The following is a 12,022-nucleotide window of genomic DNA, read 5'->3' as shown; positions in this document are numbered from 1 at the left end:
CTTCCTTCCTCTCTTCCTCTTTCTTCTCCCTTTTTTCAGTGCTGGAGGGTGTACAGTAGAAGGAGCAGAGCAGATGCTGACTTCCCTGCTCATGCATCAAGAAATCAGGACAAGAATCTGCATTGCTGTGGATAAAGCCAATATGCACTTTTAAAAATAATAATTGTCTCCCCTGCATTTATTAATTTGTCAGTGAGCTTTTAATATAGTCTTCATCAGGAGTGGATTTTTTTGTTTTTTCCATTTTCTTTTCAGCTGGTGTTAAAAGTCACGTTCAGCATGAGAAAGAACATCATACTATCACTTTCACTCTCCACCATCCCAAACTTTGCCTAATACTTCAGTAACCTTGTTTAAGTGAATCCTTCCTTTTGCATTTTGACATTTTTGGTTAAAACGATAAGGAAAAGAGCCCTTATTAAAAGGAGAAGAAGAAAACAAATAAAAGCTGTAGCTGTATACCAAATCAAAGTATCTGTAATGCCTTGGCTTCCTATTAAACTGGGCAAATTGACAACAGCAAAAATAAAAGCAAAAAATATATTTATTATTATTAATTTATACATACTTAACTAAATGTCATTTGCTTGTAAGTAGTGTTGTTTAATAATTTATTGACTGATATCTGAATACTTTTGTGTACTAAATACTGAAAGGTTGAGGAAAAGGATTTAAGGCATGTATAAACAATTACACATGCTCATGAATACGGGCTCTTATATTAGTCTTCCATAAAATAATCACAATATCTGGTTCACCCAAAACTGTGGACCCAAAGACTCAAAGCTGTGATTTTCAAGTCTCACAGCCGATATTTATTTATAAATACAAGTTTTTACTGAATTACAAAACACACATACTGAAACCTTTAATTTGCTGATTTGGTGGTGAATCTCTAAGTATGTGTATCCTGTTTCATATCTTTGCATTGTTACTAATGTATTTGTGAAAAGTTGTTTGAGACCTAATGTAAAAAACAAAACAAAAAAAACACCAACCAAAACAAAAAGAAACGATTGGGTAAAGCACTTCTCATTCAATTGTAAGTTTTGTTCAACCAGCGCTCCGAAATCTAACGATAATCAGTTTACAATAATATTGTACGGACAAGAAAAGCAGCAAATTCTCATAATTTTGAAGCTCAGACAGTAAATTAATTACCAAAATATTGGGAATAGGATTTTTCTGGTGGTTGATTCTTTCATTTCTAGTTAATTGTTGGATTGAGCTTTATCATAAATGTTAATGGTGGACTTTTGTTAAAAGTTGGCCTTTTAATAACTGATAAAACAAAAACCGGTTTTGACTCACTGGCCAATTATTATTGAGCAAACCAGCTTCGAACATCATCTGGATAGCTGGGTTAAAGTTACAAAATACGTAAATAAAACTTTGTAAATAACTAATAAATACAGTCTCCAGCATATGTGAACATTGGGATGGATATGAAATTGCAACCGATGTTTATAATACTTATTTTAAAGAGCAAATAAGTAGTACATCTTATCTGGTTAAAAAAAAGACATAACTTACAACATCACTGATGACTACCTGTTATTATAATTTCAATACGGTTTAACACTAAAATAATTATTTACTAAAGTATAACTACCAGTTTATTACATTTAATAATCTTATAACGTGTCAACAATTGTTTTCATTCACGAGTTAACGCGAATACTATAGTCTGAGAGACTTTTAACTTGCCTTGTTGATTCAAGTCAGCGTGCTGTTACACTTCAAATATAGTAAAACCTAACCGCCTACACTGATATGAACTGCATTAGCTTGCATATAAACAGAGGGCAGAGTTGTTTTACATCCATTTCATCTTTTTTGCTTTGAATAAGAAGAAATTTAATTAGTAGTTTTGGAGCTTTCAGCGTTGTGTAATAAGTATTAGTTATCATATTAATTAACATCTGTTTGACACAGTATGGTGGCCAGCTGGGAGCATGAAGGAGGACATGCGGTGTGCATGTAAGTGTGTGTGCGTGAGCGCATGTGTGTGAAAGGTTGCACAGGGGAAACTCGCAGCGTTTGATTTGTTGTGTTGCTAATGTGACACTGATTATACAGGTCAGAGTAAAACAAAGCAGTGAGACGTTGCGATGCTAATACAGACGCTGTGATAACGGGGTTGTCGTTTCACACACACACACATACACGCACACTGAAACACAGACAGATGTAAATGTATACACATGTATGCATTCTTGTGTCCTTGTGAAAAGCAGGCAAAGATACACCAACACTCTCATAACACAAGCATGTCACCAAAAAACAACAAGAACAAAAAAAACATCTCTCAGTGACTTCAACAAACCACACTAAGCCTTTTTTTTGTAAGAGGTAGACTGTTGCCATGGAGAGAAGAGGTTAGTGAATTTGACCTATGCTATCATTCTAGCTTTGGTCCCGCAGCTGTAATTTCAAATGAGAGAAAAAAATATGTGTTTCTCACTGAATTGATTTATCCCTATGTTTATGAGTAGATAAGTGCAGTGATGCTTAGATGGAGGGTTATTTTCATGGGGTGACTCTTTTGTGTGTATTGTGTTTATCTAGGCCACTGTTGATGTAGGGAGTACTGTAGCTCTTTTTCTCACAGCGGGGACCCTCTTTTTGTGTTTGTGTGTATGGCTTTTCTGTATGTGTGCGTGCAATTTGTTTGCGCTTGTGTGTGTGTGTGTGCCAATCTCCACCACAGGTACAGCAAAGGCATGGGATGCATTGTGGTTTATGAAGAGCAGTGCGTGATCAGACTGCCCTGCAACACTAACAAAATCAATCTCAGGAGGATGGAAAAAGTAACAGGGACTAAATAACATACAGTGCATTTGTTCTGGTTTCGTTTCCATGAAATCTGGGAACCGGCAGCTACTCTTCTGACTTAGCCTTTAAGGGCAAAAGCCAGTTTTTGTGGGGCAGATGTCTGTCTTAACCTTATTTGTGTCTTTATGTCTTTATTTATGAATTCAAATCAATTTAAAACAATTAATAAAAAGCAAAAATAATTGTTAAGCAATTGCAGAGATTTTCATGTACACATGTGCTGCTGCTGTTTGGGTCACTATGTGGACAGTTTACCTGCCAACAACCAAAGCCTCCTTATGTCTGGGCAGTATTGCTTAGACTGCAAGTACCTGCAGAAACAAGGAGAGTTCCAGTCACAAAAATCATGCCTACAGATTCTGTACAGTATATACATTTGAAGATATTTGTTTATAGCAATTATTTACCATATAAGCTGTTTATTGATGAGCACATATCTCCTTTTACTGCAATATGAAACCTGCTTTATGTTGACACAGTGGTTCCCAGGACAGAACTGAGTGTGTGTGTGTGTGCCTGTGTGTGCTCGTGCACGTGCATGTGTGTGTGTGCGCGCGCAACATATGGAAGATGACAAGAGAGCAAATAGGGAGCCAAGACATGGTCATCTGTCTGGGTTTTGGGATAATTTGCTGGCGCGGGTGTGAATGTTGGTGGAGAAGATGGGCGGGTATGTGTCAGTCATGTGTTTGACAGGGTCTTGTATAGGTTGTCATGTTGCCCAGCAGCCGAAGCAGAGGAGCAACGAACCCCAGGGGCCAAATAGGGGTCAACGTCTGCCCTAAATGGTCCCCTAGACAGCACAGGGTGCAGATAGGCAAGGCATTGCACCAAGAAGGTCACCCTAGGGGTGATCCAATTCTCTGTGTTTGGGCGTTGGGAGATTGTGTGCTCACCTCTGTCAACCCTTCCACATACAGGTCAGCAAAAAAATAAGATGGAGACTCAGAACGGCTTGAAGAAGGGTTGACATAAGAGAGAGTGCGGAGTAACCTGTGTTTATGTGTGTGTGTGTGTCAGAGGGAGGAATGTATGTATAATTCACCAAGCATGGCTGTGTTTCTCTCATCCTTCCTCCAGTCACCTCAACAGGCAATGTAGTAGACACTAATGTGCCTCTTAGTTCTCAGCTGACCCTTAAAGGCCCCAGTGGGGATACCGAGGGGGTGACTTTGCTCCTGTAGCCTGGGAGACTTCCATATTCATTGTTTCCTCCTCTTCTTATACCCGTTATCTCTCCTTCATTGTCTGTTTGTACTTCTCTCTTTTTTACCATGTACTCGATTTCTCTTTCAACTTTTCTCCTCTGGGACGCCTCTCACCTTGCTCCTAAATGCTGAGCATGTTTATGTAGTTTTCTTTCGGGTATTCTTCCGTGACCCATCCTTATTGAGGTATAATATAAATCAATAAAGTTGTGATGCGCTCAGATTTTGCTTTATGTTCAGTAACTGTAGATGGAGGAGGTCAAGGTTTCTGCAGTCGTGATCAGTTTGAGCGCTTGTTAAACATGGTGATGTAGACTGCGTCTTGCAGGAGCAGTAAGTCCTTGAACCCAGAATATTATGCGAGTAATAATACTACTGAAGACTTATGCACTCTGTAACAAATGTGTATAGGATACACTAATATAAATGTGGCCTACAAATATGTGTGTGATTGTGTGAGGAAAGCCAGTGGGAAATACCATCTGGTCGTGAAGGCCAATAGACCGTTGGAGACTTGCTTCCTACGTGTCAGTGGCAGCTGTGTGTGTGTGTGTCCATGTGTGTGCTCAGTAATTACTGTCATGGGTGTCACAGTACGATCAGACCAGTAACGGCCATCATGTGTTGACACATATAGTTTCTGAACAAATGATTAACCGCTCCTGCCTCCTGTTGTTCTGCAGCAGTGAACCTATGATTGAATTGTACAAGAATAGCTGGAGAGAGTCAATAACTTGATGCTGCGTGTCTCAGTTATGGGAAACACGCCAGTGGTTTTTATTTATTTATTTATTTATCCTCATTAATAAAGTTTTCATCATCATTACTGACTAATATTGTAAGCCCTTCCATATAATTTGGCCTAAATAAATGCCAGAATGGTTAAAAAAATCTCCATCATAAATTTAGCAATGGGTGGATTAGAGCTAAAATAGTTAGTTAATAAATTGGTAAGAACCTGAATAATTGTTTCAGAAGGTTTTTGTTGTTGTTGTTGTTTTTGTTGTTGTTTTTGGGGGAGAAGTACAAACAGACAATGAAAGAGAGATAACGGGTATAAGAAGAGGAGGAAATTACAATATTACAATATTACGAATAATCGCTTGCTACAGTTTCTCCAGTGTGAGCCTTTTCCTAGTTTTTATAAAACTATAAAAACAAATATTTCGAATATTTGGGTAATTTGAATTTTAAAAATACATTTTATTTTACAAAACAATTAGTGAAAATGTGTTTGTTAGTGGTGGTGATGGCAAGGTAAACCCTTTCTCTCAAGGTGCAAAAATTACTAAATCAAGGATCATTATTTTATTTTATTTTATTTTATTTCTTTATTTTCTTTTTTAAATTGTCATGTCTGAAGCTTCAATGGCTATTTAAATTTGAAAATATACAGTATGATTGTTTAAGCAGTTGTAAAATGTATTATTATAATAACAATCCTTCAACCAGCTGTAATCCTTCCTTATAGCACGGTTCTAGTCTTAGATTCTTTTAAACTAAAACAGCACCCATCATCTATTCTTTCTTGTCTTCTTCATTTTCAGTTTAAGACCTACTATAGTAGGTAAAATTTGTTGTTGGATTTACTTAATTCAATGGTGGACATTTGTTGCACACAGATGTTTTGCTTTGGCAGCAACTTAAACAATTGAGTTAAATTAACACAATTTATTCATATTCAATAAACCTGTGCAATTTGTGTTGATAAAATGTGACTTAAACATGTTTTGATGAAGTAATTTGAGCTCTTGGAATATTTTAATCCTTCACAATTTTCTCACGTTATCCCAACACGATTCAATAACTTTTACCCAATACTACTTGGTCACTTAAATACTACATGTTATCTTCAAATTACATTTTGCTATTATATTCTAGTATCAAATACACAATTTTCAAATGGAGGCCTTATAACAGATTGTATTGTTCTCTTCCAAGATGGTTGCTGGCATCCACCAGTAACCTTTCAAAACAACATGTCTAATTTCACTGCAGTAGGTAAAGAATTAAACTGACATTACTCCTCTACTGAATCTATATAAATCAACAGTTAAATAATGTCAGTTCTTCCGTGTTCTCTGGAATCAATCGCAGCAAAGAAATTAGACTGTTTCTTTTGAAAAATGTTGGGAAAGAACAATACAAAACATTCTATTTAAGGCCTCTGACATCAAGATTCAGTTAAACAACAATTATAACTAAACAATTTGAGGTAATGTTAGTTTCCATTAACATTAAATTAGGTTACTGAATTGGCAAACACCTTCCTATTAACACTACCCATTTTACCCCAATAACTAAAGAAATTAGCACTTGCAGGTCAAAAACTTTATTCAAGAGACGCAAAAATAACATTGATACAGTGACTGTCAAAAATTACAGCACTGATCATACTGTGACATCTTGGTTCAAAACAGCACACTTAGAAATATTCAACGTTCTTTACTTCAACTGAATGAAACTGAAAATACCATTTCACACGACCCATATGGGATATTTAGACTGTATAACTGTTCACGCTACATCTCTTCACTAGTAAAAGAAAGAAAAAATACAAAGAGAAATTTAAAAATGCTGCCAAACAGACAAACAGAACTTGTACAGAGCAAAAGGAAAAACAAACAACAACAAAAAACAGCTCGTCCTCATGGCAGTTGCAGAGTATATAAAAATGAACCCTGCGATCCGTTCCTGGAATTGAGCTTCAAAAATGCAGCAGAACAAGTGTGAGATTTAAATGTCCTCTCACCTAGAGCTGGTCACCTCACATGCATAACAGTGAGCTTCGTTGCAGGAGCAGTTTTGTCTTAGTTGTGAGCTTTTCTTGAGAGCTGAGTTGCATCCAACTCCATTGAATCACCTCAAAAGTGTAGCAGAGTTGTGATGGGTAACTCATGTTGAAGGAATAAAAAAGGTCCAAACAGCATGGCTACTGCAAAGGTCACGTTATCCAGATCTTGAAGAACAACATCAGAAAAGTCATTGCCTGGCGCATCTCTGGAGACAGATGTTCATTGTGGTTTTCTCAATCTGTGCAGTGGCCTCAGTCAAGTCCTGGTTAAACACAAAACATTTCTTTAAGATTCCTTTTTAAACTCATCTCTTTTGAATCTACCAGTTCTAATGTTAGAGTAATTTAAACCAATGCAAGCAACATAGTAAATAGCTATAGCCAAAGAGTGGCCTGCCATGCTGCCATTCATGGTCTAACAGAGTTTCTAAGAGAGAGTGAAAAACATAATAATTTCAAATGCTTTACATTAGTTTTTGTTAGAAAGACACCGGCCCATCAGAAATCCAGGCTATGTCACTCAGAAGATGTTAGAATTTAGACTTTCAGCCCCACAATTTGGTTAGCTGTTGGTCAGTTGGTCTTTTTTTTTTTTTTTTTTCAAACAAAAGCTAATGTAAATACTGGTGGGATTTTCCTTTGTTCATTAGAATGACAAATTTAAAGTTTTTTCACACTGATGTGACCCCTAATACAGGGGTGGGGGTGGGGCCTCAAGGGCCGGCGGCCGAGTTCACTACCAGGCCTCATGTGAACTTCAAATTATTAAAGAGGACTACTGGTCCTAACCAGTCCAATGAGGATCAAGTGGATAACTAAATGCATTTTTAAAGGTTGCAAATCCACAATCTACTCATAAAACACTCACCATGAACTCCTGCACCAAGATGTTGCAATTGTCTTTCACACAGATGCGGAGCACTTTGATGAGGGACTCCGAGCATTAATGTCATCCTTGACTATTATAACAAAGAAAACAGAGATTTGTGAACTTTTCAGTAGCACAGAAGAAAATGATCCCAGACAAAAACTCTTGACTTTTTAAACCAGTCAACATGCAACACCAGCATCTACAAAGCAATATCAAAAGTTCCTGTTTGACATCAACTTTATGGATATATAGTTTCCAGAACATTTATTTTTAAAAAAAGATAAATTTTTCTCAGTGGGCCAGTAAATGCATGACGAAAATTATGGCATCCTTTTAGTGGAATCATTACTCACAGGTAATAGTTGACTGTTTCAATGGATGTAGCATAAAAATTTTACTGACCTAATGCAATACATATACACTTTGTAGTTAAAGAATTTTAAAGTTCTTACTGTCATAATGGCAGCTACATCCTTTAGCTTTGTGCCCTGTTCCCCCGATCACTTTGCAAACACTTTCAGCAGACTGTCAGAGAGAAACTCAGCTCCGTCAGAAACCTTGACTGTAAAGGCATGGTTGGGATGCACTGGAATGCTGCATTTTATCTGAAATGACATAAAATTATTTTGAAATAACAGCAGGCACTGTGCTTGGTTAATCAGTAATGTTTTGTTGAATAAAAACTGTGTTTCCAGATCTTATGGGATTAAAAAAAATCCAAAGATGTTTGTTTCTGATTTGCAACCCAACAACCCACAAGTTACAACCTCATTTCAGTTCAAGTGTGCATTAATGCGAGTCCAGTAATCACCTTTCTGGCAATACATACAGGTATAAGTTAAACCTATGGCAGATTTTGGATTTCTCAGTTGTATTAATAGGGTGAGTATGCATGCACCTAATAATTATAAAAAACCCATTATAATTAAGTTACAGAAACGAAAATAGAATATACTTTCTTACCATAACACCTTGAACCCACAATCCATCAGCTGACTCCTGGTGAAATGCAGAATAGAGGTCGTCTCTCAATGTGCAGCAAAAAAAAACAAAAAAAAACAAAACAAAAGGACAGCAGGTGAGGCCAGGAGGGGTAGGGATGTAAGCTAGCATAATGCCGCTGATGATATTAGCTAAAGCTGTTCAATGTCCAAAATCTCACTAACACCATGGTGCAGTAAATACACAATGTAACTGAAGAGTCAGTTGGCAAATCTATTCACACAGAAAACCAAATTATGTTATGAGTGCCTCGTAATTAGGTTTAATGTGATATTACGGCTCTTGTGCCAAAGACAAATTCAAATGAAAAAGCGCCAATTCTTTGACAACAGATAAAACAGCAAATAAGCTAACGGCTCTTTTTTAGCATGTTACATGGCGACACTCTAGACGTTTAACTACATTTGGCTGAAATATGGTAAATATTAATTCAAAAAATCAAGACATACCAAAAACGTAGAGTTGGCTGCTCGACTTGACTGAGATGGATGCCTTTTTTAAACCACGATCCAAAGCCCGCGAGATGAAATCACGCGTGGTTTCATGAGATTTAACGTTGCTATCTTATTGACTTACTTCACCTGAACATGATATGAACAATTTAATACACCCTTTCTGCATATCATGTAGTTTTTACACTATATAGTTACATTTAACTTTAAAACATGAGGCAATTGTGTTAAATACATGCAAGATGCTTACATAAATCCAAGAGATGGCCAGTCCCTTTTTTTCAGTGTATGCCACTCTGCCCCCCACCCACCCCGATAGCTGTCTTCTATCCCATGGGCAAGCTAAAGACTGACAGCTTTGTTTGTGTTCTCCACTAAGTGAATTTTCATCAACTAGTCTGCATGAATCCTCCCAAGGGCCAGGGCAGGAGAGGCTGTGAGAGATTTAGTTGAGGGCTGGTGGATAGCCAGCTTGAGATAGTGGAAGAGAGCACTACAGACTGCATCCACAGTAAGCTAATTTTTCAACTGCCCTGACAACAATATGTCCACACTAGTGTAAAGTAGAGCCTACAGGATGTAGGGAACCACAGAAAAATCTTTTTCAGTTGAAATCATACTTACTTTTCAACCAATCGATAGGCCAATAGAAAAAAAAAATATTGAGCAAGAGCGCCAGGTTCACTTTATTTAACAAAGTGAAATTTTAAAAAATTTGTTCTGGATATGTTCAGATCACAAGGTGAACTTCTGACCATGTGGCTGAAAAATAAATGCTTACTGCCTAAGCAACCACCCTCAATGTAATTTTGTCTTGCAGATGAAAGTGGCAGCCAACACAATGAAATTCAGTGACATGCAATGTGTTAGCATAACAGAAAACATGCTAACAAGTAGTATGCTGTGATTGAAGTCGAATTTGTGGGTAGGTTAAAGGTACAGAAGCACAATGCCAGCTAATAATGCAAAGATTTAAACAATGCTACACCAGTTCAGCTGTCCCGAAGATGGTGCCGTAGAAAACGAGGTTAAACAAAAAACACCAAACATGTATCCACAGTATTATATGTATCATGTGATTAATTACCCTGCACCATTTTCCCCTCACAACACCGGTCAGTCGTGCGCTTCTCTTAAGCCCATCTCAGTGCAAACCTTTGGTTTGTGTCACTTCTGCATCTGCTCTGTCACGTTATTTTCTTCCCAGGAGCACTTCTGTTGAGAGTTTTTTTTTTTGACTTTCATTGTGCTTTATTCAATTTCTGTCACGCTTTTTTATTTTTCCATTGTGCTGAATAAAACATAATGAAATAAAACTTCAGCTCTGCTTTGTGTGCTTTTTTAACGTTTTTCTGCATGCTGCTGTTTTCTTAAGTTGCAGTGCTTTAACCACAATAAGGGATTAATAAATCCTTAATGTACTTCATCATACAACCGTTTTATGCTTTTAAAGGCATTATTAAAAATTTTAATCAATTCACAATGTACTTAACTTTAACTTTAGTAATATGTTCATATTTCTCGGTGCAGGGTTCTTAATTAACTGCCGTCATTGACATAAGTTCTGACTGATGTAGGTACAACACTGCAATAGTCAAAGTGGGTTAAAAAAATGCATGGATGACCTTGTCCAGCAGACAGGAATGATCAATTTTTGGAAAAGCGTGAGAGAGCAACTTTTTTGCTTGGACATGGAAAAAGAGCACTACTGCTGTTATCTGTACAGCAGTAGTGGGTGATATCATGACTGATACTGATATTGAACCACAACTGAGGAACTCCACAACTGAAATGAATAACAGCAAGCATGCATTAGCAAGCATTAGCTAAGGCCAAAGAAAAGGTTTCAGCTACAGAGGTAAGTAATTTCTCCTGGTAATTTCAAACGCATTTTTATTTTAACCAAGCTTGACTCTTTAGATTTTTTGGATCTGAATAAACAGATCTGACTATGTGGAGCAGGCGATGTAAGAGTGCTCTGGGGCAGTGGCTCCTTGGCTCCCATCTTCTGAGGTGACCAGAACGCATTCTTCCAAGAATACAACTTCCAAAAATTCAAGATGTGATTAGAGAGTTCCAAGAACAGCCCATGTAAATACAGAACCTTATGGGTTCAAATTTCAGGTTTCTACCCTTCAATATGATCTTAACCGTGGACTGCTGACATTATGTGGGCAATAAAATTTATGTCACCTACATGTTATACACACAGTGGCTTTTATAACATCTCATTCTAAAACTTAGTTTCTTAATATTTTGCTGCGAAATACAGAGTTGGTCCTTCTTTTACAGCTATGACAGCTTCCACGCTTCTGGAAAAGATTTCTACATGATTGTAGAAATCTTGTCTCTGTGGGCTAACAATATCTTTTCTATTTCAGCCCAATGGTGTTCAGTGGGGTTGAGACTAGGGCTCAGTGTAGGCTAGTCAGGTTCTTTCACACCAAACTCATCTAACCATGTGCACTATGGCACAGCCATGCTGAAACAGAAAAGGGCCTTCCCCAAGGTATTCCTACTAAGTTGGAAGCATAGATTCGTACAAAATCTGTGCTGAAGCAATAAGATTTTTCTTCAGCCCAACTTAAAGGCCCAAGTCATCCCCTGAATAACAGTCCTATAGCATTAAACCTCCTTCACCACACTTTACAGCTGCCCCAATGCAGTCAGCTGGGTCCCAATACACGAAAACCCATCTATATCAGTCTACAGATAGAGAAACATGATTCATCATTCTGTAAAACATGTTTCCACTGCTACAGAATCCAGTGGTGGTTTTCTTTAAACAGTTCCCTCCAATGGTTCCTGTTATTCTGGATGATGTAAGGCCCGAATACAGGTGCTTAGTCTTACGAGTCCA

At 37.4% G+C, this 12,022-nt stretch overlaps 2 long non-coding RNA genes across 3 annotated transcripts in view; one reads left to right on the top strand and one right to left on the bottom strand.

The window, feature by feature from the left end:
- LOC146556555 (uncharacterized) overlaps window positions 1–12,022 on the top strand; it is a 43,082-nt gene that overhangs the window by 7,982 nt on the left and 23,078 nt on the right. The window lies entirely within an intron of this gene.
- LOC146556556 (uncharacterized) lies at window positions 6,361–9,440 on the bottom strand. Of its 2 annotated transcripts, XR_014889017.1 has the most exons (5): window positions 9,160–9,440; window positions 8,672–8,707; window positions 8,161–8,313; window positions 7,706–7,796; window positions 6,361–7,100 (listed from the first exon to the last, which is right to left on the bottom strand). It is a non-coding gene; the product is annotated as an uncharacterized LOC146556556 (long non-coding RNA). The 2 variants fall into 2 exon arrangements; XR_014889016.1 differs by having other exon boundaries at window positions 8,672–9,437.

Source organism: Mchenga conophoros, linkage group LG16 (assembly GCF_057382185.1).
Source record: "Mchenga conophoros isolate Kocher_MC1m ecotype Shallow Benthic linkage group LG16, M_conophoros_male_GT1.1, whole genome shotgun sequence".
NCBI lineage: Eukaryota > Metazoa > Chordata > Actinopteri > Cichliformes > Cichlidae > Mchenga > Mchenga conophoros.
The sequence above is the reverse complement of the archived record's forward strand: the minus strand, read 5'-3'. Positions and strand labels throughout refer to the sequence as shown.